At 39.4% G+C, this 26,322-nt stretch overlaps 1 protein-coding gene across 2 annotated transcripts in view; it reads left to right on the top strand.

Moving 5' to 3' along the window:
• Positions 1-20,722, top strand: part of Ca8 (carbonic anhydrase 8) — a 97,046-nt gene extending 76,324 nt beyond the window's left edge. Inside the window, exon 7 of one of the 2 annotated variants that reach the window (XM_087547837.1) lies at positions 20,265-20,722. The gene's annotated coding sequence lies outside the window, so the exon portion shown is untranslated. The remainder of the gene's footprint in view (positions 1-20,264) is intronic. The other variant, NM_001009662.1, reaches the window with a different exon arrangement.
• Positions 20,723-26,322: the final 5,600 nt, after the last annotated feature.

The following is a 26,322-nucleotide window of genomic DNA, read 5'->3' as shown; positions in this document are numbered from 1 at the left end:
CACCTGGGCTGAGGTCAGAGAAGGTCTCCACTGTGAGTAGCTTAGCCGTGAAAGATGCATGCTGCAGTGGCTGAAGTTCATAGAGGGTGTGGCTACAGGTACAATAACTGGACACTTTTCAGAAGGGCATTTGTTTAACTTTATAAATGGCTACACAGTTGTTTCTCAAAGTACTTTCAATCCCAATCTTTCACACCAGCACTGTCTGGCTTGATTGGTCTTCCTGAAATAGCTGTTAATGCATCAAGTGCACAGATCAACAGTATTCATTGTGATATTTTACACATACGCGCTTACGTATTGATTATGACAGAGTGGATCAGGTGAAGCAGAATACTGAGATTGATTTTATTTTGAGCTCAATTTCTCTCTCTCTCTCTCTCTCTCTCTCTCTCTCTCTCTCTCTCTCTGTGTGTGTGTGTGTGTGTGTGTGTGTGTGTGTGTTTGTAGCAGAGCATGCAACTGAGAAGTTCGTTCTCTGGGACAGATCTCAGTGTTGAAGACTTTGAATCTTGAAAGGCTGCTTTGTGTGTTCCAAGAAGAAGGAAGAAAGGGGTGCTGACTTACAGATTGAATCTGTTTGTGCCTTGCTTTGTTTCTTAAATGACATAGGCTAGTCACCAGGTGGCAATGTAGTTGGGAAAAGACCCAAGTGAAGGAGAAGATAGACCTACGGGAAGAGGCCCTTTAAGAGTATAGAGAGGTACAAAGGGACTTGTTAGTGGTAGCTTACGAGGCATTCCAGACTATAGTTGGTATTCTTTATGTGAATATAATTAACTGTTAATGACATTTTTACTGACATGAGATCATGGCCTTGAGTGTTTGATTCATATCTGGTCCTAGACCAGAGTTGCTTCTGAGTATCTACATCACTGTGCTCTGTGTGTCTTTTGTCCCTTTGTCTGTCTTTATTATACACAGATACTGAAATCTCATACTGCTTCTTACATTTTGTGTATGTTAGATCTTTAACTATTTGATAGAAAAAGTAAGTTTTAAAGTAGTTAGAGTTGACATATTTGCTTTCAAAGGGGGAAAATGCTTCAGACATTCTAATTTGGATTTTGTCCTTTTACGAATGCATTATTATCCTTTTGTCTTGAAATGGATAATACAAATGTAGTCTTAGTTCTACATAGTTATATTCAGAATCAGACTTATGGATGTTTTCTTTTTATGTAATACTTAATAATGCCCTAAGGCACACAATTCAAATTTTTATTAAAGTGAGATTATTTGATAGTCAGACTTTGAATTTAATGCATGAATGTTTCATTTAAGCTCTTGGAACTAAGGGCAGGAAAATGCCATGATAGTTGTTCTCTTAAAAATGCTTAAGATAATTCAGATTTATTTCAGCTGTGCTTTTTGAAATAACTTTAGTTTTGGGATTAAAATGACAGGGCTTTAAAATGTGCCATTTCTGGACATCTGGAGGGCTTTGATAAGAAGCATTATTATTCCCATGAGGAATCTGAGACTGTTTTATATTAGCATTTGAAAGTATGAATTAGAATTTGGTAGTTGTTTGTCGAATTAGCATGTAATTCACCAAGGTGCTAGGAATGCTTTGGTTCAGCAGTGATGACTCGCATCTCAGGGAGATTATTGCTACTATGAGGTCCATTATTTATTGGAGTTTTTAAAAAGTGTTTATTTGTGTGCATGTGTGTAAATACATGCTACATATGTGTAGATGCCCATAGCAGCCAGCAGAGGGCATCAGATCCTTTGGAACTGGTATTATAGGAGGTTGTGAGCATTCTGGTGTGGGTGCTGGAAGCCAAACCAAGGTCCTCGCAATCTCAGAAAGCTAATTGCTGAGCCATCTCTGTAGTCTAATTAGTCCTTGAAGTTTTAAAGACAGGGTTCAGAAAAACCAAATCTTAGTAACAACAGTAAATAAGACCAGATTTGGGGTCCAATTTACACATCACGCCTGTTATCATAGTAGTGATCTTCTGGAAAATAGTTATGTGCCTTTTAAATGAAGTGTTAGCCCAAGTTAAAATCCACTTGGACTGGTCACAGAATAGCTCGCCTAAAATTCAAATAACATTAATCCACGCACAGGTTTCCACTAAGTGCAATACATCACAATGATTTATTTTCTGCAAGCACCAATTATCCATGTTTCTTTCCTTCATTAAATTTTCTTTCCCTTGTTAAAAACAGGAACAACAAACAGAAAAATAAAGAAAAAAGACCAGCAAACATCCTAGACTAATCCTTGTTTGAATTGCTGCCATTTTTTCCCTAGGTCTTCAAAGCAATCCTTGACTACTTTGAACTGTTTCCGGCGTGTGCCTTTGCAGTTATTGGTTTGGTTTTCTCGGCTTTGATGAGGCAATATGTAGCATCAGTTTCACATCCATTTTCTTTTGTAACCAGAAAGAATTCTAGGCTAAAAAAACTCACAAGGCCTTATGGGAAAGGGAGGACCATGTGAGGAAGGTGAGGAAAGTCTCTGTATTGCAGCTGACCCTACCTGTTATCCCTCCAGGATGAAGGAAAAGCTGTTTCAGTCAGCAGCTCTTGGCTCAATCCACTGAGCATGGTGTCCGGGGTCAGCAAAAGAAGCACAGGCTTCACAGATGGGGCTGTTCTCTGTTTACTGGGTCCTGTAGAATTCTCTCAAGTTCACAGAATGATTTCAGTGATGCGTGTAAGATCCAGGTCGGAAGCCTGTTCCAGCTTCAAGACCTAAATCACAGGCGTGCCTTCCATTTCTGGATTGTCCTTCATTCCAGATGTAGTCAGGTTGACAACCAGGAAGAACCATCACATGCCTAAACACCAGGGGCGCCTAAGTCGTCTCTTAGGCTTTGAGGGGAAAAAAATAAGACTTTACAGCCAAGAACCACTGAGAATTTTGAGCATTTGTATAGTCTGATCCCTGAAATACAGTCAATTTCGGGATTTTTTAGCATCCAGGAATGTTTTCCAAAGAGAATTGTCATGACTGTGGCCAATGCATGTGGCCTAAGTACATTCTGTTTGTCTATTGCCCTTTGCCCAAGAGATACACGTCAACCTCGAACTGGATCTAAATAGGCAGCGAAGTGGACATATATCAGCCAAGGAAAGAATTTACTTCTAGGAGTTGTAAAGCAGACTTGTCCTACAGATAGGACAGTCAGTCCTTAGAGAAGGCTTTTGTGATACAGTATATTAGAATCCTCCCAGTTCCTTTCTGTATGGTGTTGATGGAACCTGGCTTCACCAGGGCGTGTTCCAGCAGACCCCCCTGGGTGCCTTTGACTTCTGGGTTGGTGTGATGAATGTACTTCCTTCCTTCTCTCTTGACTATCTGTGTCATGGCAAAGATAGAAGCAGCAGGATGGAAGTAAGCAGGGCCTCAAGCTAATACGGTATTTTTTATAGCAAGTCTCTAGCTATAGAAGGCAAAAGCTAAAAAATATAATTTGGGAAATTGCCAAAAATGATAAAAAAAAATGATGGCAGAATCCCTTGGAAATAACATGCCCTTTAATCAGGATTTTAAGAGGATATCTTCTCTTGGCTTCTACATGATCTGTAGCAAGGATGCTACGGAAGCCCAACCAAATAGAAAGTGAATAGAAACCAAATAGAAACCAAATAGACTAGTGTTCCATTGTAATTGAAAGCCCTACAGGGAAAATGTAATCAAAGTAGGATTAGTAATTTGCTTAACAATTTTCTTAGTTAGAAAAACCCAGAGAATTTCCTAGAAAGTCTATTCACAACTTATCCTGCTCCTGAGTACATTGATGGCTACAGGAACTGACTACTAGCTTGTTATTCCTCTTAGGATCATCTCCCAGCCCCCACCCCAGGAACCTGCCATTGGGAAGTTCTGAGTATTCTACTGGCTTCTGACTATTTAAATACAGTTTACATTTGAGGGGCCACGGTTTTCTCCATGAGGTGTTTCCCAAGTAAGCTCAGCATTACTAACCTTTCTCTATTTACTGCAGTCTAGATCCACATTCATTTAGCTTACAGTTAATTTGGTCTTCTAATAATGTGGTTAGGAGTAAGTGTTATTCTCCACTAAAGTGTGAATTCTCATGCACTGGAATTAAGTCCACGTGTAAAGTATTATGTTAGCTTGGCTTTCTCTATGTAAGACTTCTAAGAATATTTACTATGCCAAGGTCTGAGACGGTCTGGGATAGGATACACCTCTGCACAGGTTTAAGCTGGGAGCAGTAACAGGTTGCCGACTGGTAAGTGTGAGGGAATCCAAAGTGTTCTTTGTGGTTCTTGGAGCCCTCCAGTGGTGAGGAGCAGCAGAGCCAGCAGGGGTAGGGACCAGGGGCCCCCTGTTTCTTTCTGTCTAGGAGAGGAAGAGCAGATCCAGGGTGTCCTCTTTTCATTTAAGTTCGTTAAAGGCTTCATGGACTCTTTATTCCTCCATACAGACGTGGTTCTCTGCCGGCTGATGTTCAAAGGTGGGACCCTGGCTTCCTCCCCTGACCCCATAGTTCTAATTCATCACCCGTTTCCTCATATTTTCCTTCTGATAGCTTCCAAAGCTGTATAGTGTCCCCATGTCTGTCATCACTGCCTGCAAAAACAGCATCGGATTATGTCAAACTGGTGTATGCATTCTACACAAACCTGCTAAGGAAAAACACAGATAACAGCGCCCAGACTTATATATGTCAGCTCCAGTCAGTAGGCAGTAGCTGTCTGGAGAGTGGTAAAGATTTTGAATTCCCCTCTGAGCACAGCGGGAAAGAGTATTGAGACTGAGCGACAATGCCTACCATTGGTGGGATGATTTTCTGTCCTTTTTTTTGTAGCCCATAATTAAAGGTAACATTATTAACATGTAGCTTTAGTGTTCTAGCTGTTAACTATGGGATCTTAGGAAACGAGCTTTGGAAAACTGGTTTGTATTAGCCAGTACTGTGCTTCCTGGTCTTAGCCATTTCTGAGGAAGTAGAGAAACAAGTCAAAGTGGTTGAATCCCCTATTTTACTTTGTCAGTATTTTTTTAAATCTCAGATTAAGGCCCAGGTTAAGGGCACTGACCCCTAGCCCACCAAAGCTCCAGTTTCTAACACTATATAGCATATTGCACACATACAGGAAATGCTTGAGAAGCCTGCGGTCTTAGGGATGGAGGGATAGCCCAGCCATTAAAGACTACGGGCAAGGTTGAACGTCTGAAGTCTCAGAGAAGAGGAGAAATGTCATCGTATCAGTGAGGAGGGAAGAACGAGAGCCTGGCAGACAGAGGGATTCACGCGGGTCTCTCTCTATGGAGTGGAAGTCCTCTCCTAAAAGGGGGAAGTGGCTTAGCAAATTCCTCTTTTGGGACCTCTGTAGTGAAATCCCAGGTGTGGGGTAGCTCTGGAGATGTGGAGCCAACCTCAGAATAAGGTGACAGAAGACTGCCTGGGAGGGTTCATGTCCCTGAATGCAGAACGATCCCTTCCTTCCTAACCTAAGGGTCTGCTTAGGTTCATGAGTGTACTAATCCCAGTCAAGTGGCCTCTGCCTCTATGACCTAACCTCCCGTTGCAGACTTTACTTCCTAATGCCCACCCTGTAACAATTGGGAGGACATATACATATAGACCATTCCAGGATACTTAGAAGAAATAAGAGAACAATGGATGCTGACATGAGCCCCCCATGGCTAAGAGACTGTCTATTTAAGATGTTTTAGTGGAAATATGACTAGATATAAATGATTGTTTTTTGACTGTAAACTTTAGAGTCTTTCACTGTTATTGTCACTGTTTAAATGGTAGATACATAGAGGTCTGTTTAATTCTCTAACTATTTTAATTTTATGTAAACATCCAAGTTAATTGTCTTCATAACAGACTTCCAACAATCTATGCCTGGTCCTTTTGACAGAATCTGAAATATTTATTAAGATTATATAGATAGTTCTCTGGTTGAGAAATATGTCACTATATTACAGCTCCTCAAATTAAATTGCTGGAATCGTAAAGCTGTGACACCTTCAGATGGCTTTATTTCCCACTCCTGGGCTTATTAAACCCACCCCTGTGAGGGGTCTGTTCTGACTGCTCTTGTTGCTCTGAGTTCCCACTGATCATTCTGTGGTGCAGTTTAGTAGGAATTGAAGGTCTTCACTCGCCTTTGGAAAATACAATACTTCCAGAGGCTTTGCGGTGTGTGGTACTGAATTGGATCACAACCCTTAGTCTTGAGGAGGTCCTTAACAATGGCTACTCCCCATACATAGAAAGAAATAGTACCGCTTTGCTCTCTGTAACTACCTCCTTCAGTCTTTACACCAGTGTAATATCTAAAGGGCACGCCTTAAAAAAAAAGAACAGTGTCTACTGTCTATTGCTCCATGCTGGGATACCCTCCTCTTGATGGTGGTCCTCATATTCTTGGCTAACATATTTCTGATGAACATGAACGGTTATCTTTTCAATGTTCTCACTTTTCATGGTCCTCCTGCTCACGTGTGATGGCGCCTACACCTATGTGCTGTGGGAAAACAACAGCGAGCTTTTTTCAGGTCTGCAAATTCGTTCTGAGTTTTCAAGAGGGGCAGCCATGCTCCATTAATGTTATTTTTTTTAATATCATTTTTTCAGATTTTTTCAAAGTGATTATAATTAGTAGATTGCAGCAAAAAAAATCACTGTAATGCTAAGGAAAGGAAATAAGAATAAAAATGTTGCTAAAATCACAATTACTCATTTGTGACACATTTTGGTACCTGAAATATTTACAGATAAGGTGAAAACCCACCTTTCCTTATAATGGGACACAGTGCAAACAAACCCTTTCTCATAATGGCTGGCCACGTCCCAATTCAACTTAATTTTGTTGACTTTGATTTCCGGACTAGAAGAATTAAGCTTGAACTAGTGAAAAATGAAGTGTATGTGCTTTCTATTAAGAAGTAATTAGACACTCAGTCACCCTTACGGCACACCAGGGAGTGAGGAGGAGGAAGAGAAATGTGACTCACTGTCTTGTATAAAATGGCTTCGTTAATTAGCGCAGTGCTAATTGAGACTGGGAGACTGTCACGTTATATCATGTAGGCTTACTTCTGAATAATTTTAAAAGCTAAGCTGAGTGTTTCATAAGGTGGAGATTGTTAAGCAGTAAGGTTCATCCCACAGAGTGGATAATCTACCTCGGCGCTCTTGAGTGATGGCTTCAGACGCTGTTGCTGTACAGCGCCTCACTTAATGCTCTCAACTCCTGGTGACACGTAACTCTTACCTGTACTTTAGAGATAAAGAAACTGAGGCAGGGAAGTGATATGTTACTTGTTTAAGGTCACAACCAGTACAGCCATTGATGTCCCTGTGGGACTGACCACAGATCGTGAGCTATTGAACTGCACCTATGAATCTCTGCCTACTTTTCCTTGAAAAAGAGATCCTCTGAGTGGGCGGGGAGAATGTATGTTTTCACTTTATGAAACAAGTTACTAGTTCCTCTGTGGGTTCACTAAGTCACATATGCCCACTGTGTGAGCATTTTATAGAATGAGGTTTTGTCATCCAGTTTGCCTGCCACCTTGGTTTGTCTCCTTTCCCTCCCTAATCTATGCTATAACAAGCTAACCCTAACCACTGAGCTATTTCTTTGCTTTGGTTTCTGTGACTCCAAACATAATTGATAGACATACATGGTTAAAATATTCAACATAATTTGTCAGGTTGTCCCCGCTTTTCTAGTGATCCTTTAATTTTTTTTTCTTTTTTTTTGGAGCTGGGGACTGAACCCAGGGTCTTGTGCTTGGTAGGCAAGCGCTCTACCACTGAGCTAAATCCCCAACCCCAGCCTTTAATTTAGTGCCTAATAACGTTCAGTTGCTTTTTTTTTTTCTGAGTTGTCTACCTAAACCATAGTAGTAGCATTTGTCAATTTTGATAATTTTATATATTGAATCATTGTTACTCCGGTACACCAATGGGTACTTCTATAGAGTGTTAGCTAATTTGCTGTGGTGTCTGCTGTCCTTATTTCTGATGCATGTAGATGTCTAAACCCAGAGGCTTGCTTTCCAGTATCTTTCCTTTGAGTGTTCAAAAAGAGTGCCACTCCTGACCTCTCCCTTCTCCTCTCGGAGATTTCTTTGTTTTCCTTTCTGTGATTAGTGGCTATGGGAAAAGCAGATAACCAGGTGTCACTGCTTATAGTAGACTCACATTTAGTTTCAGTGTTTTTTCTTTTATACATTATTGCCCTGAGCTTTCTGAAATAGCTTTTAGGATAGAGCCGAGGTAGGTGTGCACAGCTAAGTTCACACTGAAGGAACTTGTGCAATTCACTCAAGGATGTGCCCTAGTGCCAGGAAAAATGGCCATTTAAAATGGGTTCTTATTCCCTTTTTTATTGGATATTGTTATTTACATTTCAAATGTTATTCCCTTTCCCGGTTTTCTGGGTATAAGCCCCCTATCCCATCCCTCTCCCCTTCTTCTATAAGGGTGTTCCCCTCCCCATCCATCCCCCTTCTCACCCCCTGACATTCCCCTACAGTGGGAGTCCAATCTTGGCAGAACCAATGGCTTCTCCTTCCATTGGTGCCCAATAAGGCCATACTCTGCTACATATGCAGTTGGAGCCCTGGGTCAGTCCATGTATAGTCTTTGGGGTAGAGGTTTAGTCCCTGGAAGCTCTGGTAGGTTGGCATTGCTGTTCTTATGGGGTTGCAAGCCCCTTCAGCTTTTTCAATCCTTTCTGTAATTCCTCAAACAGGGGTCCATTTCTCAGTTCAATGGTTTGCTGCTAGCATTTGCTTCTGTATTTGACATGCTCTGGGTGTGTCTCTCAGGAGACATCTATATTCAGTTCCTGTCAGCATGCACTTCTTACTTTCATCAATCTTATCTAGTTTTGGAGGCTACACACACACACACACACACACACACACACACACACACACACACACACACACACACACACACACACATATATATATATATATATATATATATATATATATATATATATATATATATATATATATGGGTCACATGTGGGGCTGGTACTAATTGGCCGTTCCTTCAGTCTCTGCTCAAACTTTGCCTTCATATTCCCTCCTATGAATATTTTTGTTCCCCTCAGAGAGGGGGTAAAGCATCTGCATTTTGGTCATTCTTCTTCTCGAGCTTCATGTGGTCTGTGTATTTTTATCTTGGGTAACTCGAGCTTTTGGGCTAATATCCACTTATCAATGAGTGCATACTATGTATGTCTTTCTGTGATTGGATTACCCCACTCAGGATGATCTTTTCATGAAGTCATTGTTTTTAATAGCTGAGAATACTCCATTGTGTAGATGTACCACATTTTCTGTATCCATTCCTCTGTTGAAGGGCATCTGGGTTCTTTCTAGTTTCTGGCTGTTATAAATAAGGGTGCTATGAACATAGTGGAACACGTGTCTTTGTTGTATGTTGGAGCAACTTTTGGGTATATGCCCAGGAGAGGTATAGCTGGGTCCTCAGGTAGTAGTGGAATGTCCAATTTTCTGATGAACTGATTTCCAGAGTGGTTGTACCAGTTTGCAATCCCGCCAACAATGGAGGAGTGTTCCTCTTTCTCCACATTCTCACCAGCATCTGTTGTCACCTAAATTTTTGAACTTAGCCATTCTGACTGGTATGAGGTGGAATCTCAGGGTTGTTTTGATTTGAACTTCCCTGATGACTAAAGATGTTGAACATTTCTTTAGGTACTTCTCAGCCATTTGATATTCCTCAGTTGAGAATTCTTTGTTTAGCTCTGTACCCCAATTTTTAATAGAGTTATTTGACTCTCTGGAGTCTAACTTCTTAAATTCTTTGTTATTTTGGATATTAGCCCTCTATCAGATGTAGGATTGGTAAAGATCTTTTCCCAATCTGTTGGTTACCATTTTGTCCTAATGACAGTGTCCTTTGCCTTACAGAAGCTTTGTAGTTTTATGAGGTCCCATTTGTCAATTCTTGATCTTAGAGCATAAGCCATTGGCGTTCTGTTCAGGAAATTTTCCCCAGTGTCAACGTGATCAAGACTCTTCTATACTTTTCTTCTATTAGTTTGAGTGTATCTGGTTTGATGTGGAGGTCCTTGATCCACTTGGACTTAAGCTTTGTACAGGGTGATAAAAATGGGAAATTTTGCATTCTTCTACATGCTGACCTCCAGTTGAGCCAGCACCATTTGTTGAAAATGCTATCTTTTTTCCATTGCATGGTTTTGGCTCCTTTGTCAAAAATCAAGTGACCACAGGTATGTGGGTTCATTTCTGAGTCTTCAATTCTATTCCATTGATCTACCTCCCTGTCTCTGTACTAATACCATACAGTTTTTATCACTATTGCTCTGCAATACTGCTTGAGGTCAGGGATGGTGATTTCCCCAAAAGTTCTTTTATTGTTGATTACAGTTTTTGCTATTCTGGGTTTTTTGTTATTACAAATGAATTTACAAATTGCTCTTTCTAACTCTATGAAGAATTGAGTTGGAATTTTGATGGGGATTGCATTGAATCTGTAGATAGCTTTTGGCAAGATGGCCATTTTTACTATATCAATCTTGCCAATCCATGAGGATGGGAGGTCTTTCCATCTTCTGAGATATTCTTCAATTTCTTTCTTCAGAAACTTGATGTTCTTGTCATACAGATCTTTTATTTACTTAGCTAAGTCATGCTGAGGTATTTTATATCATTTGGAACTATTGTGAACGGTGTCATTTCCCTAATTTCTTTCTCAGCCTGTTTCTCCTTTGAGTAGAGGAAGGCTACTGATTTGTTTGAGTTAATTTTATACCCAGCCACTTTGCTGAAGATGTTTATCAGTCTTAATAGTTCTCTGGTGGAACTTTTGGGGTCACTTAAATATACTATCATATCATCTGCAAATAGTGATATTTTGACTTCTTCCTTTCTATTCACTTTTTCTTTCTTTTTTTTTTTCCGGAGCTGAGGACCGAACCCAGGGTCTTGAGCTTGCTAGGCAAGCGCTCTACCACTGAGCTAAATCCCCAACCCCGACTTCCTCCATTCTAATCTGTATCCCTTTGACCCCCTTTCATTGTCTGACTGCTTTGGCTAGGACTTTGAGTACTTTATTGAATAAGTAGGGACAGAGTTGGCAGCCTAGTGTCTAGTCCCTATTTTTGTGGGATTGCTTCAAGTTTCTCTCCATTTAGTTTAATGTTAGCTACTGGTTTGCTTTATATGCTTTTTTTACTATGTTTAGGTATGGGCCTTGAATTCCTATTCTTTCCAGGACTTTTATCATGAAGGGGTGTTGAATTTTGTCAAATGCTTTCTCAGCATCTAATGAAATGGTCATGAGTTTTTCTTCTTTGAGTTTGTTCGTATAGTGGATTACATTGATGGATTTCCATACATTGAACTATCCCTGAATCCCTAAGATGAAGCCTTTTTGATCATGATGGATGATCCTTTTGGTGTGTTCTTGGATTCAGTTTGCAAGAATTTTATTGAGTATTTTTGTGTCAATATTCATGAGGGAAATTGGTCTGAAGTTCTCTCTCTTTGTTGGGTCTTTGCGTGCTTTAGGTATAAGCTTAATTGTAGCTTCATAGGAGGAATTGGGTAGTGCTTCGTCTGTTTCAATTTTGTGGAATAGTTTGGATAGTATTGGTATGAGGTCTTCTTTGAAGGTCTGATAGAATTCTGTACTAAACCCATCTGTTTGTGGGCTCCTTTTGGTTGGGAGACTTTTAATAACTGCTTCTATTTCTTTAGGAATTATGGGGTTGTTTAGATGGTTTATCTGTCCATTTCCTCCAGATTTTCAAGTTTTGTTACATATAGGCTTTTGTAGTAGGATCTGATGATTTTTTGAATTTCCTCAGATTCTGTTGTTATGTCTTCCCTTTCACTTCTGATTTTGTTAATTTGGATACACTCTCTGTGACCTCTGGTTATTTTCTCAAAAACACAACAACAACAACAATGATGACGACAACAACAACAACAACAACAACAACAACAACAACAACAACAACAAAACCAAAAACAGCTCCTGATTATGTTGATTCTTTACAGTCCTTTTTGTTTCTACTTGGTTGATTTCAGCCTTGAGTTTGATTTTTCCTGCCTTCTACTCTTCTTGGGTGTATTTGCTTCTTTCTGTTCTAGAGCTTTTAGGTGTGCTGTTAAGCTGTCCTGTTTCTCTTTGCAGGCACTCAGAGCTTTCCTCTTACTACTGCTTTCATTGTGTCCCATAAGTTTGGGCATTAAATTCTCAGAAGTCTTTAATTTCTTTCTTCATTTCTTTCTTGACCAAGTTATCATTGAATAGAGCATTGTTCAACTTCCATGTGTATGTGGCCTTCCTGTCTTTTTTTGTTGTTATTGAAGATCAGCCTTAGTCTGTGGTGATCTGATAAGATGCATGGGATTATTTCTATCTTCCTGTATCTGTTGAGGCCTGTTTTGTGACTCATTATATGGTCAATTTTTGAGAAGGTACCATGAGATGCTGGGAAGAAGGTTTATCCTTTTGTTTTAGGATGAGATGTTCTTAAATATCTGTTAAGTCCATTTGGTTCATAACTTCTGTTAGTTTCTCTATGTCTCTGTCTAACTGTGTTTTCATGATCTGTCAATTTATGGGTGTGTGGTATTGAAATCTCCTACTATTGGTGTGTGAGGTGCAATGTGTGGTTTGAGCTTTAGTAAGGTTTCTTTTATGAATGTAGGTGCCCTTGCTTTTGAAGCATAGATATTTAGGATTAAGAGTTCATCTTGGTGGATTTTTCCTTTGATGAACATGAAGTGTCCTTCCTCATCTTTTTTGATAACTTTTGGTTGAAAGTCAATTTTATTTGATACTAGTATGGCTACTCCAGCTCGTTTCTTCAGACCATCTTCTTGGAAAGTTGTTTTCCAGCCTTTTTCTCTGAAGTAGTGTCTTTCTTTGTCTCTGAGGTGTGTTTCCTGTATACAACCAAATGCTGGGTCCTCTTTATGTTAGTATATGTCTTTTTATTGTGGAATTGAGTCCATTAATGTTGAGAGACATTAAGGAATAGTGATTGTTGCTTCCTGTTATTTTTGTTGTTAGAGGTGGAATTATGTTTGTGTGTTTCTATTCATTTGTTTTCATTGCAGGGAGATTACTTTCTTGCTTTTTCTAGGGTGTAGTTTCCCTCCTAATGTTGGAGTTTTCCATCTATTATCCTTTGTAGGGCTAGATTTGTAGAAGGATAGTATGTAATTTGGTTTTGTCATGGAATATCTTGTTTTCTCCATGTATATTAATTGAGAGTTTTGCAGGATATAGTACTCTGGGCTGGCATTTGTGTTCTCTTTGGGTCTGTATGTCATCTTCCCAGGATCTTCTGGCTTTCATAATCTCTGGTGAGAAGTCTGGTGTAATTCTGATAGGCCTGTCTTTATATGTTACTTGACCTTTTCCCCTTCTTTTTATATTCTTTCTTTGTTTAGTGCTTTTGGTGTTTTGATTATTATGTGACTGGAGGAATTTCTTTTCTGGTTCAATCTATTTGGAGTTCTGTATGCTTCTTGTATGTTTAGTTAGTTAGTTAGTTAGTATGTATGTTAGTTAGTTCTTTTAGTTAGGGAAGTTTTCTTCTATAATTTTGTTGAAGATATTTACTGACCCTTTAGTTGGGAGTCTTCACTCTCTTTTATACCTATTATCCTTTCGTTTGATCTTCTCATTGTGTCTTGGATTTTCTGGATGGTTTGGGCTAGGAGCTTTTTGCATTTTACATTATCTTTGAGGGTTGTGTTGATGTTTTCTATGGTATCTTCTGCCCCTGAGATTCTCTCTTATATATCTCGTAATCTGTTGGTGATGCTTTCATTTATGACTCCTGATCTCTTCTCTAGGTTTTCTATCTCCAGGTTTGTCTCTCTTTGTGCTTTCTTTATTGTTTCTATTTCCATTTTAAAACCCTGGACGGTTTTGTTCAATTCTTTCATCTGTTTGGGTTTTTTTTTCTTGTAATTCTTTAAGGGTCTTTTGTGTTTCCTCTTTAAGGGTTTCTACTTGTTTACTTGTGTTGTCCTGTATTTCTTTAAAGGACTTATTATGTCCTTCTTAAAGTCCTCCATCATCATCATAAAATGTGATTTTTTTTAAATCTAAATCTTGCTTTTCTAGTGTGTTTGGCTATCCAGTATTTGCTTTGGTGGGAGAACTGGGCTCTGATGAGGCCAAGTAGTCTTGGTTTCTATTGCTTAGGTTCCTGCGCTTGCCTCTGGTCATCAGGTTTTCTCTTGTGTTAGCTTGTCTTGCTGTCTGTGACAGTGGCTTGACTTTCCTCTAGGCCTGTGTGTCAGCCCTCCTGTAGACCTGTTTTCTTTGAGGCAGATCTGGGTACAGTGAGCTGTAGGACTGGGTCAGCTACAGGCAGAAACCAGAAGGGTCCTGTTCTAGACTGCTCCTGAGTTTAAGTGCCCTGAAGCCTCCAGGCAAATCGATTGTAGCAGAATAGTTTGTCTTACCTCTGCTCTCAGGTGTGTAGGTACTCCTGCCGATTGGCTCTCAGCTCTCAGTGCAGCAGGAACCGGAAGAGTCCTGCCCCCGACTACTCCTAGGTCCCTGTGCCCAAGTGGCACAGATAGTACTAGGCAATTTCCTCTTGGGTCAGGAATGTGGGCAGAGAGTAGTCTCCTCTAGTTCTCAGCAGTATCTGCACTTCTGAGGGTCCAGCTCTCTCCCCCATGGGATTTGGGTGCATCGAGCTGTGTGACAGGTTTGGTTCAGTTCCAGGAGCAGGCTGGACTCAGCAGGTTCCTGCTGCTGACTGCTCCTGTATTCCTGTATCCAGAGGCACTATGCAGTTTCCTCTTGGGCCAGGGATGTTGGAGGGTGGAAGTGGCAGACTGTCTGAAGTCTCAGGATTGTTGGAACTTCTGGGTGTTCAGTTCTGTCTCCCATGGGATTTCTGTTCATGGAGCTGTTGGATCAGTTCAGGTCAGTTCCGGGCACAGAAAGAAATCAGAAGTCATGGGTTCTTATTCTTTTTAGATTTTTAAGTTAAAACAATTTTTAGATTTATTTATTTTGTGTGTGTGTGTGTGTGTGTGTTTTGCCTACATGTATGTGTATTACTATGTATATGCCTTGTGCATATGTGTGTGAACTATGAATTTGCTTGGCACTCATGTATATATGTGTACTAGGGGTATCCCTGGTTCTCATGTATATGTATGTACTATGAATGTGCCTGGTGCTCATGTATGTGTGTGTATACTATGTGTGTACCTGGTTCTCATGTATATGTGTATTCTATGACTATGCCTGGTGTTTGTGTACATGTGTATACTATGTATATGCCTGGTGCTCATGTATATGTGTATACTGTGAATGTACCTGCTGTTCATGTATGTGTGTGTACTATGTGTGGATCTTGTTCTCATGTCTGTGTGTGTGTTGTGTGTGTGTGCCTGGTACTTTTGGTGAAGGAGAGGAGTTTTGGAGTGGTTTTCTGATCCACCATGTTCTAGGTCCTTGCAAGAACAGGTGCTTAGCTGCTGGCCATCACTAACCCCTGTGATCATTTCTTAAAAGTTCCCATCTTGGAGACTTGATTTTGAATTATTGTTTTTAAAAGAGCTACTTTTGTAGAAGATTGTCAGTTAGCTGAGTCAGACCTCTTGTCCCTGAAGTCAGTCTCTGACCTTTGGCAGCCTCTGAGGGGTAGGAAGTACATGCACGTGCAATTGTATTGTTTTTAGTTTTTCAGGAAATTCCCTAAAGGCATCTGAATTGTCCTTATTCCCTGGGGTCCCGAAGTAGAAGAAAAATTAAAGTTCAAAATAGGCCTGTGAAAGATAACATCTGTTGTAATTATATTGAAAGAATTGATGATTTAACAGACTTTAGAATGTGGTCGTACTTCAAGGTCATTATTGTGAATAATAATCACTGAAGAAGAGAAAATCCACTCTACATTTTAGGGTTTTTTTTCTGTTGTATTTACACTAGAGGATATTTGGAAGACATCCCAATGCAGAGAATGCAAGCCTGATTACCTCTGTGTATTTGTCATTTCTTTAGATTCTTTTATCGAAGAGATTCATGTTCTGATGACCCAGTGATATGGTTATCAGAAAGAATTTAGAAAATACACAGAATGCATCAAAGGGAATGTTTATCACAAATAATGATCACTGATTGAGCATTGGCAGTTTTTCTTTACCACAAATAGCATTAAAATAACAGAAAAGAGAATTTCTTTAAGTGTTCAAACTCACAAGGATGAGAAAGCGAGAGGAAAGACAAAGATGACAGCACTCTAGCAGCCGGAAGCACGTGGAGGTGTGGTGAAGGAGGCAGCAGGGGTCTCACCATGCGGCTCAGAGGCCTGGGAATTTGCTACAGATGCCTTTGGACATCAGAGGGCAATGAAGCTAGTGTTAGCTGTGTTGGTTGAATACCGTTGAGAAGCAGTTATACTTTACAATCCCCTTCCAGATGCCTGGAAATACTTGCCCTGTGGAGAGAGTAGACAAGAGCCAATGATAGGGAACTTGGTGGCCTCACTACACCAGGGTGAAGGATCGAGTTTCTGAGAACTCAGTGCTTCTGCTTTCTTCCACTCCACCCAGGTTCTGGTGCAGTGTCTGGTCCGCTTGTCCAGCTGACCAACAAGGCGTGTGCCCAGGATGGCGGTGGAGAGAGATCAGAGACAGAGAATTCAGTCAGCACATATGTAACTGAATTGGGCATGAGCTTCTAAAAGAGGTTTCTGCAGAGATGCAAATGTCGAGAAAGGATCACAGTGTAGCCTGGCAGACCTTCAAGTTGCTATGTAGATCAGGCTGGCCTTGAACTTGAGACCTACCTCTATCTGCTTCACAAGTGCTGGGATTAAAGATAGATGTATGTGCTTTCTCAGCCACAAGATATGCCTTAACCTCTTGAAGGAAGTAGGACAATTAATAATTAGCATTGAATTCAATTAATTATAAAAAATTCCATGATTATTAAACTCAGAGAAAGCAACAAACACTCAGGGCAAAAAAAATCTAATGAAACACACAGTTTCATTCTGAATAATGTTTACCATTACTATACTACAAAATAATCGATTCAACCAAAAATTTAGTATAAATATATTTGCAGGGTAGGATGTGGTAAGGATTTATGTACTTGTCTTGAGTGGTGTACCTTTCTTGAGGGAGGAGGGAAACTGACTAGAGGAAATTAAGGCTTCCCTTGCCATGGGGAAAGACACCAGGTAACACTTAAGCAAATTGGATGGTTGGCCTAGAGGAACATTATCTGGGATGTTCATGCAATCTTTCCATGGAAAGGACTGATTAGAAAGTTGCTGACATGGGAGACAGAGTCTTCATAGCAAGCACTTTTACTTATCCAATTGTTTAAACAGCCTAAATATAATTTTGATACAAATAAAAAATTAAACAGGAACAGGTACACTCTTCTTTGGAGCATTTACTTTAGGTCAGGTGGCATGGTGGACATTTTTGAAATGGCCCAGATGAGACCTATCATATTTTCATCCCTTTAGAACTCTATGTGAAATACAGAAAATCTCAAACATCTGCTATAATGTTAGAAAATGATGAGCAGTGTCTCACATTTATTTTGGTGCACAGAACATCAAGTGAGATGTTTTGAAGTACCTGATAGAATCGCTGGTAAGTGGGTTTCCATCCCTGGGGGCAGCGTGCTCAACACATTGTGCCCTGGCAGTATTCCATGCTCATAAACCATAGAAGGCAGGAGTTGGGATCTCAGACCTCAGAGGGTGCCAGAGATCAGCATGGAGTGCCTCTTAGTTGCTGAGTTCCTTATTAAGAAAGGGTCTCACTGCTGGCAGCTGACTCATTGATTATGTGAGGCTGACTGGCCCGATGAGCCCAAGGCATCACCTGTCTCTGCCACCCCAGTGCTGGTAGCTAAGTGCAAACTATCAAACTTGGGATTTTTACTGGGTTCTGGGAATCGAACTCATATACCTCATGCTTGCAAAATAATCTCTTTACCAAATGAACGATGTCCCCAGCACCTAGAAGTTATCATTTAATTGTTGGAAAAACACAGATAATGAAAATCTTAACAAAAACAAAAGGTGGCAGGTATTATTTCTCACCTCCTCTATGGCCAAGTTTTAGCAAAGTAAACATCATATATTTACCAGCACATCATATATCAAGATAAATTAGGATTTCGTAGGCATTAGCTGAGAATCTCTCAATCATACCCCGGGAGCTACAGAAACTAACAGGATACCAGTGAGCATGTAAGCCTTTGCACTGTGAACATATTCTTGAGGTCATATCATATGAGGTCAGGTCTGAACACCTAACTAATTGGAGTATTACAGATTCTTATGTTGTTAGTTGATGTTTAGGGGTTAACGTTTATTAGAAACTAGGATATATTATTCAAGTAAAATTTCCTTTTATGAACTTCAGATAATGTCTGTAGACCAACCTATCCCAAATGAGTTCTATAAATGTCTGGTCCGTGGTGGTGGGGGGAATCACTTAAGTAAGTAAAGATTGTCCCCATCCTGAATATAATGTCTGTTTATATATTTATAATGCAAGTTAGCAAACAGATGTTGATGATTTTGTGTTATAGAACTCTATTACCAGAGTCTCCATGGGGTTTTTGACCCTTTTTTCCCCAACCAGCTTTTGGTATAGTTAGGAACACAATTGGGAAAGATTCAATTTCATTGTTTCCTTTGCAGAAAATGAATGCATGTTCGTTAAATTCCTCTAACTCTGAAGTGCAGTGCACTCATTTGATTAGCAGTTAGTTTCATGTATTTTAATTTGTAGTTCTTGTGTTTGTTGTCAAAATATGTATCTTGACAATATCTTATTTTACTCTTGAAAAATCGGATTTCTGATGTTCAATATTACAGATTTGATATGAGGAGATAGAAGATATTGATCAGTATTATAAAGCTTAAATTAAGGATGTGTTCAAGGGAATGTCATAGTGACTATAATTTAAAATGACGTATTATTGGAAAATGGAAATAAGAGATTTTAAGTGTTCTCCCCACAAAATAGCAACAGTATAGGTTAATTTACTACAGTTCAGTTTGATTTACGCATTCTATAATATATTTCAGAACATCATGCTGTATATGGTTAGTGTGTCAATTTAATCTGTCAATTGAAATATTTTTAAAGGCTGTAGCATGACATTATTTATTTGAAATACAGTTTGGAACTATATATCCCTACCTTATAAATCCTTGCTTTATAAACTATCCATATGCTTACATATGTACATTAATGGCTTGCAAGTGTATCTAGGCATATGGACAGATTGATATGGATGCCATGTGGATAATTCTAATGTATTTTGTTATGCCACTGTTTACCATTTTCACTGTGGCTGTGGTGAATATTCTTGCACAGACAATTGGCGAGGTGGCTTTGTCTTTGTTGTACATTGCTAGAAATACTATTCAAAAAGTGTATTGAATCCTTAGCTTTTCTTTTTGTTTTGCGGTGCTGATTGAATCACATGCTGGGGAAGTGCTGTACCACTGAGCCATCTTTTTTCATCTTTGAATGGACAGCTATTGTCTGAAACTGTGACACTGGGCATCTGCATGAATGTATCAATAGCTACATACCAGTAAGATGTTGGATTCTAGTCTTAGCTGACATTTCCCCCCTAAATGAGTGTCTTGGTTCCTGTTCAATTGCTATAACCAAACACCATGTCTGAAGCAACTTATAAAAGAAAGTATTTAATCTGGGGCTCATGGTTGTAGAGGGCTAGAGTCTATGCTGGGGATCATGGCAGCAGTCAGCAGGCAGAAAACTGTAGCAGAAGCTTAGAACCTATACATTGAGATACAACGAGGCAGAGAAAACTAAGTGAGTAGAAAAACCTCAAAGCCTATTTCTGCATACCTCCTAATCTTTCTGGAATAGTTTCTCCACCTGAAACCAATCATTCAAACATATGAGCCTGTGAGAGTTGTTCTCATTCAAGCCACTACATGGGGAAACCTGTGGTTTGTTATGTCCTCAAAGTGCTGTCCAAATGTGCTATTCTACATTTAACCATATAATTACCAGGACCTTAAGATGCTTTATAACCGGGAAGAAATGGTTACTATTCATTATGTTTATAACACACGAAAGTGTTAGCAATTTAAGGCTTTGTTTTTATTAAAACATGTGAGTATTTAATTAATAATATAGCTCAAGTACAATTTTGGTTGAAAATGCCTTTGACATTGTATTCTAGTTCAGTCTGAAATAAGATTATGGTAGGCTGCAAATAGCCTAACTGCTTTGTTCTCTTTGCCTGAAGGAAGAAGACGTTGGTCCCACAGAGTCCTTTGATGAGGAGTGGAAACTCTTGAGCGGCAGCTTCCTGTTAACCTTCAAGCCTGCATTATCTTCAGTTACTGCGGCTTTGATGGAGATCTGTGACCATTGTCTGTATACATGCTGTTATGAGATATTAGAAGTGGCTGTTCACTATAAAGAAAATCAGTGTGCATGCACACACCACAGCTTCTGGAATTCATACTTTTGCACATACTGCCTGTTGCTTATGTGTAGAAAGAATGAAAGTAGTTTTCAGACTTATTAATGTGACTGTATCATATTATCAATATGAGATAAGAAAAACACGTCTCCAGAGCCAAGTCATTTATTTCCTTTCTGTATTAGAAAATATGCTCACTAGTGTATTTCTTGATAATAAAGTGTTTTGATCTACAATAGCTTAGAACATCAAAATACAATATGAAGGAGTCATAAAAATTATCTCGTTTTTTTTTTCAGTAATTATACCAAATTTAATGTCAAAGTGGTTTGTCCAGGAGAAACTTTTGAAGTTAATGCAAAAATACTTCATATATTATTTTTAAAAGCAATTTAATTGAATAATATAGTTATCAGATATCTTTAAGTATGGATTCTACAGAGTTAAGAATAGCATAAAAACAGATAGGAAGAAAAATGGGGACAGCATACCAGTAGAACTTTATTCCATAAACCCATTAGTATACTATGTTAATTTCGTATTGTATACTTTGTAAGTCTTCCAAATACAATATAGATTGCACTTCTGATGTGAGGTAAGATAAGAGTCAACCATACCTTTCTTTGAAGGATGGCTGTCAATTAAGCTCATCCTTAGTCATATCTCAGTTCAATGTGACAGAATTGTGCAAACTGGTAAAGATAATGGAGGGAATCAAGAACTTCTCAAATAAATACTATTGGATGTTTTAATTTTGCAAAAAGAAACAGCTTCAAAATAAAATCCCAATTTGGAGGGATTGTTTGCTGGTAGCTAGAAGTAAACACCCATTCAGAGGTTTTAGATCCCTTGGGTAAAGACTACATTAGTGGAAGCAATACAAATAAAAGTCACAAGAGATCTCCTTGAAAACAGAAGAAAAGAAGGCTCAACATAGAGTGCTGGGTAGGGAAGAAAACTAGAGTCATGAGGGAAGTGGTATACAGGAAGGGTCAATATCCCTGGAACACAATAGAGCAGCCACAGGCAAGACTTCTGATAACAGAGAGAGGGCCTGGATACTTCCTTTTTGAAGCTTTTAATATTTGCTAAAATGAAAATGTTACAATATAAGTTACACTGAAAAGAAGAAGAGGAGGAGGAGGAGGGTGAGGAGGAGGAGGAGGAGGAGGAGGAGGAGAAGAAGAAGAAGAAGAAGAAGAAGAAGAAGAAGAAGAAGAAGAAGAAGAACCAACAATTGAAATCTTTACATCTTCCAGGCTAGCACTATGAGATCCATGTTCAGCCATGGCTATGGGAATGTCTTAGTTTATAGCTAATGTGATATAAATGCTTTCATGGGTGGGCAGTTAAATGGTATTCCTGGTGCTACTTTGGTAGAACAGTGCTTGGGATAACATAGGGGTCTATGTCTCCATTCCTACAGAACTGACCTGGACTTGTATTTTCATGTTTCATCCTTCCTATAGTCTCCACCCATCTTATTCTGAAACATAAAAGTGGAAAATGTAACAACAAAATTAATATAATTAACTTCCAGAGTGATATCTAGTTGTCATAAGAATTTTATAAAGTTGGGGGTTGGGGATTTAGCTCAGTGGTAGAGTGCTTGCCTAGCAAGCGCAAGGCTCTGGGTTCGGTCCCCAGCTCTGAAAAAAAAGAAAAAAGAAAAAAAAAGAATTTTATAAAGCAACCAAATTTATTTTCTGAGTTTTTTTGACCATTTAAGATTAGTATTCATGGTGAGTTTTATAGAGGAATTTTAATCCAGCAACATGGCTGCTCTGGAAAGAGATCACATCCAGGGGCTTTCTAGGTCTGTGTGACCCAGCCAGAATGACATACCTATAATCCCTACAGATATACCCTTAGTGCACACCTTTAATCCTTAACAATGTAGTTAATGTTAGTTTGCAGAAGGAAGAAGCTGAAAGTGATCTCCAATTGAAGGATAGACAAAGTTACAAGTCAGAGGAAGATTTGACAAAATAAGTCAGGGATAGGACATGCCCTATCAGGGGTGAGGGCAGTTCAGTGAGTACAGTTCAGTTGAGTTCAGGCAAACAGTGTTGTTTAGTTGAGTGAAGTTTGGAGCAGTTCAGTTGAATGCAGTTGAGTTCAGTTTCATTCAGTTCCTGTGCAGTCAATACAGTTTAGTTTGTGGAATTCAAGAGGCAATTTTTCCAAGCAGAGCAATTCAGTGAGAAGCTGAGAGAATCCCATTTGAATTAATCACCTTGGAGAGCCATTTGAGTCAGAACAGCTGAGTTGAATCAGCCAGCCAGAGTTCAGAAAGAACTAGAAAGGGTGATTTTTATTCAGCAGTAAGCCTTTGAGATGACACATTTGGCAAATAAAAGGCACTTTTACAGAGGCTTAATAGTCTGAATATTTTTCCTATCTTTTTGGGCTCCTGTTTTTGAGAGACGTTTTCACCATGTAGCTCTTTCAGTCTTACACATCTTTGTGTAGACCAGACTGGAATTAGTCTCACAGAGATCTGCCTGACTCTGCTAGAGTTGGTATGTGCTACTAAGCCCAACCGATATTTCTACGCATTAAAAACCCCTTCACATGCTAATTGCAACTGATTCAGAATAGAAACATCAATGTGTGTTTGTATGAATGGATTTGAAAGTCTAATTTGTCCATCAATAAAACTATTAATAACTATTCTCAAATCTACATTTCATTGATGGTGACTGGGAAAGAAAACCCAAAGTTTTGCATTGGGATCTGAGCCTTCTGGAACAGATGTGAGCAATTAACTAGGAATCTACGGTGACTTTCATCAATCTTGAAATTTAGGGTAAAAGCAAAAAGTTGAAATGCCTTTCCATCTAAAAATGTGTCTGAGTTGTGGTCATTAATGACCTTAATGGCGTATGAGGGGATATTGTTTGTCAGCCAAGACACTTTCAGTCTTTTACATGAGAAAAGTGTGTGAGTGTGTGTGTTATCCTTGTCATATGACCAAAGGATATTATCTTACATCATTTATAGATGTAACAACAATATACTTTAGAATTATTAATCTGTATGATTATGTACATTCTAAAGAATCTGAAAGAGTAAATAGAGTCACAGAGTTTCATTGTTAGTCTTATTTGCTGATCTCCTTACGCTCATTCAAATCTAGGGATTCAGGTTACTGACTGTGTCATTTTCTCACTCTAGTTCAGCTTCGTTCCCATCTGCTTCTGTGCTGTTACTGTCAAGAGTGCTGCATATGTGTGTGTTGTAGGTCTAACTGTACAGTAGTACCGTATTGTCTCTTATACTTGTCTTTATGTGATGATATAAGTAAGAAATGCCCATTTAGCACTCCTTCACAGGGACCTAACTGCATTTTCTGGTGTTTTGCTGTTGTTTTAATAGAAGTTCTAATCACATCTGATATCCTAGGCTTCAGGCTGAGGATATTTTTTGTTAGCATTGTTTTGGGACAAGACTACAGGAAGTTTTCATGGTTTTTGTTTAAATATAAAGTCCTCATTTCACCCTTATCTATGAAACTTGGTTTTGCTGGATATAATGTCTTCATTAACGTCTTTACCAGACAAGAGGTGGTCCACTATCTTCTAGGATCCACAGTTCTGGTGTGGTGTTATCGGTTACGTTCCCTTCTGAGTGACAGGTCATCATTTTTCTCCTGTTACTTTTTGAATTCTCCTTGCCCTTTAGCATTCTTCCTGTGATGTTTTGGGGCATAAATCTACATTTGTGCTACTTGGACTTGTTTGACCTTCTTGAATACATAAAATAATGTTTTCTTCCAAACATCAAAACCATTTTTCTCATGGATTTAGCACATCTAACGTTTTAGTAGCATGCCAAATTAAACTAAAGGAAAGGGAATTTATGCCCTCCTGGCTCAGGACTGGAAGATTAATCCTTATACACTTTTGTAGGAGAGGGAAAAGATTTGGGGATTATATTTCAAATGAAATGTTCTAAGTGTTTTAAGCTAGAAAATATTTTGGAATAAATGTTTTTGAATTTCATGTGTGTTCCTAGGACAGTCAAGAATATACAGAAATGTACATGTGTGGACTCAGAGGTATAAAACCCTATCTAGTGTTTCAACCAAACACGGCATATCAAGTCATAATAAAACTGAGTACTTCCATTTGTAAAGCTAGATGAGGCATCCCAGTATCCTCCTACTTGGATTCCAAAACCCTCCTACCAAGGATTCCAAAAGCAGGCAACAGAGTCAGAGACACCGCTTCCTTCATTAGGAGTACCACAAGAGCACCAAGCTACACAACTGTAACATATACAGGGGAGGTGGGTCAGACCAATGCAGGCTCCAGGATTGCCTGTTAAATCTTTGTAAGCCCGTATGAGTCCTAGTTAGTTGAGTTTGTGTGCCATTTTCTTGTAGTGTTCTTGACCTCTCTGACCCCTACAATTTTTCCTCTCCTTCTAACAAAGGGTTCACCAAACTCTACCTAATGTTTAGCCATGGGACACTGCATCTGTTTCCATCAATTGCTGGATGGAGCCTCTTTGATGAGGATTATAGAAGACTCCTGTCTATGGATATAACAGTATATTATTAGGAATCATTTAATTGACTTTTTGTCTATTTGCTGACATGTGACATATTCTAGATTTCTAGGCTATCTGGCCTCTGGTTCCTGGCTGTCAAGGTAGTGTCAGGTGTGGGCTTCCTCTCATGACATGGGTCTCAAGCTGCCCCAGTCATTGGCTAGTCACTCCCACAATTCTGATTCCATGTTTCACCTCTCCTGGTGTGGTGTTCAGGCACCTCACTGCCTCAGAGAAGGCAGGGAAAAGTCCTGAATTGATGGGGCCCACAGCTCACCTCTTTCCTCTGTGGACTCAGATATTGCTGTATGCTAGAAGGAGGAGGGTAAAACGGAGTTGGAATAAATAGGGTTCCAGTCTGCAGGAATGCCAGAATTGTCACAGCTCTTAGAAAAGGAATAAAGAGATCCAGGTGACCAGGGGCCTAGGTCCTGCAGCTGTTGCTGCAGTGGCAATGTCGGAGCTAGTGCTCTGATGTGAGCATCTGCATGTGAAGAGAGTCTGGCCAGAAAGGTGGGTCTAAGGTCCAATGATGTACTTCAGGTGAGAGTCCTCTCCCAAATGTTATAGCTTAGTAAAAACATCCAGTCTCAGATGATCCTTGGTACAATAACTTGTGCACTTTATTTCACAAGTGGAAAGGGACTACATGCGTTCTATTGCCTAAGCCTAAGATGTTGGGAAAAACTCCTGTTCTTTGTGACTGATTGCTTGATCATCTAGTTACACGTTTGTGGCCGGCATGGAAACAGGGAAGGAGTTAGCTGTACTCCTATAGGTCTCAAATTCTGCAATTTCCAGGATTTAGGCATGTCCCACCTCAGCAGTCTTATGCCCATTCCTCTGGTGTCTTGGTCTACATATCCTACATACAACTTCTGTGCCATCATTACTCCAACACATCTCACAAGCAGTACAAATTTGTAGGTTGATGGTTTTTGTGGTTGGGTTGGTGTACCAATCTCTCCACTGGAAGTTTTGCCTAGTTACAGAAGATAGCCAGTTCAGGCTCTGTGTCCCCTATTACTAGAAGTGTTAGCTAGAATCATTCTCATAGATTCCTAGGAGTTTTTCATCACCATAGATTTCTAACTTATGCTCCATATGCCCCCAAAATTCCAGTTGTCTTTCCCTCCACCCTCCTTCACATGGCCATTCTGTTCTCATCCCTACCCAGGGATATTCTTATGTCCTTCCTTAAGCCTTCCTTGTTATTTAGCCTATTAGGGTCTGTGGATTGTAGCATGATTTTATTTTATAGCTAATAACTACTTGTAAGTGAATACATACCATGTTTGTCTTTCTGGATTTGGGTTGCCTCACT

Source organism: Rattus norvegicus, chromosome 5, assembly GCF_021556685.1.
Source record: "Rattus norvegicus strain SHRSP/BbbUtx chromosome 5, alternate assembly SHRSP_T2T, whole genome shotgun sequence".
NCBI lineage: Eukaryota > Metazoa > Chordata > Mammalia > Rodentia > Muridae > Rattus > Rattus norvegicus.
This window is presented reverse-complemented; position numbering and strand designations above follow the sequence as displayed.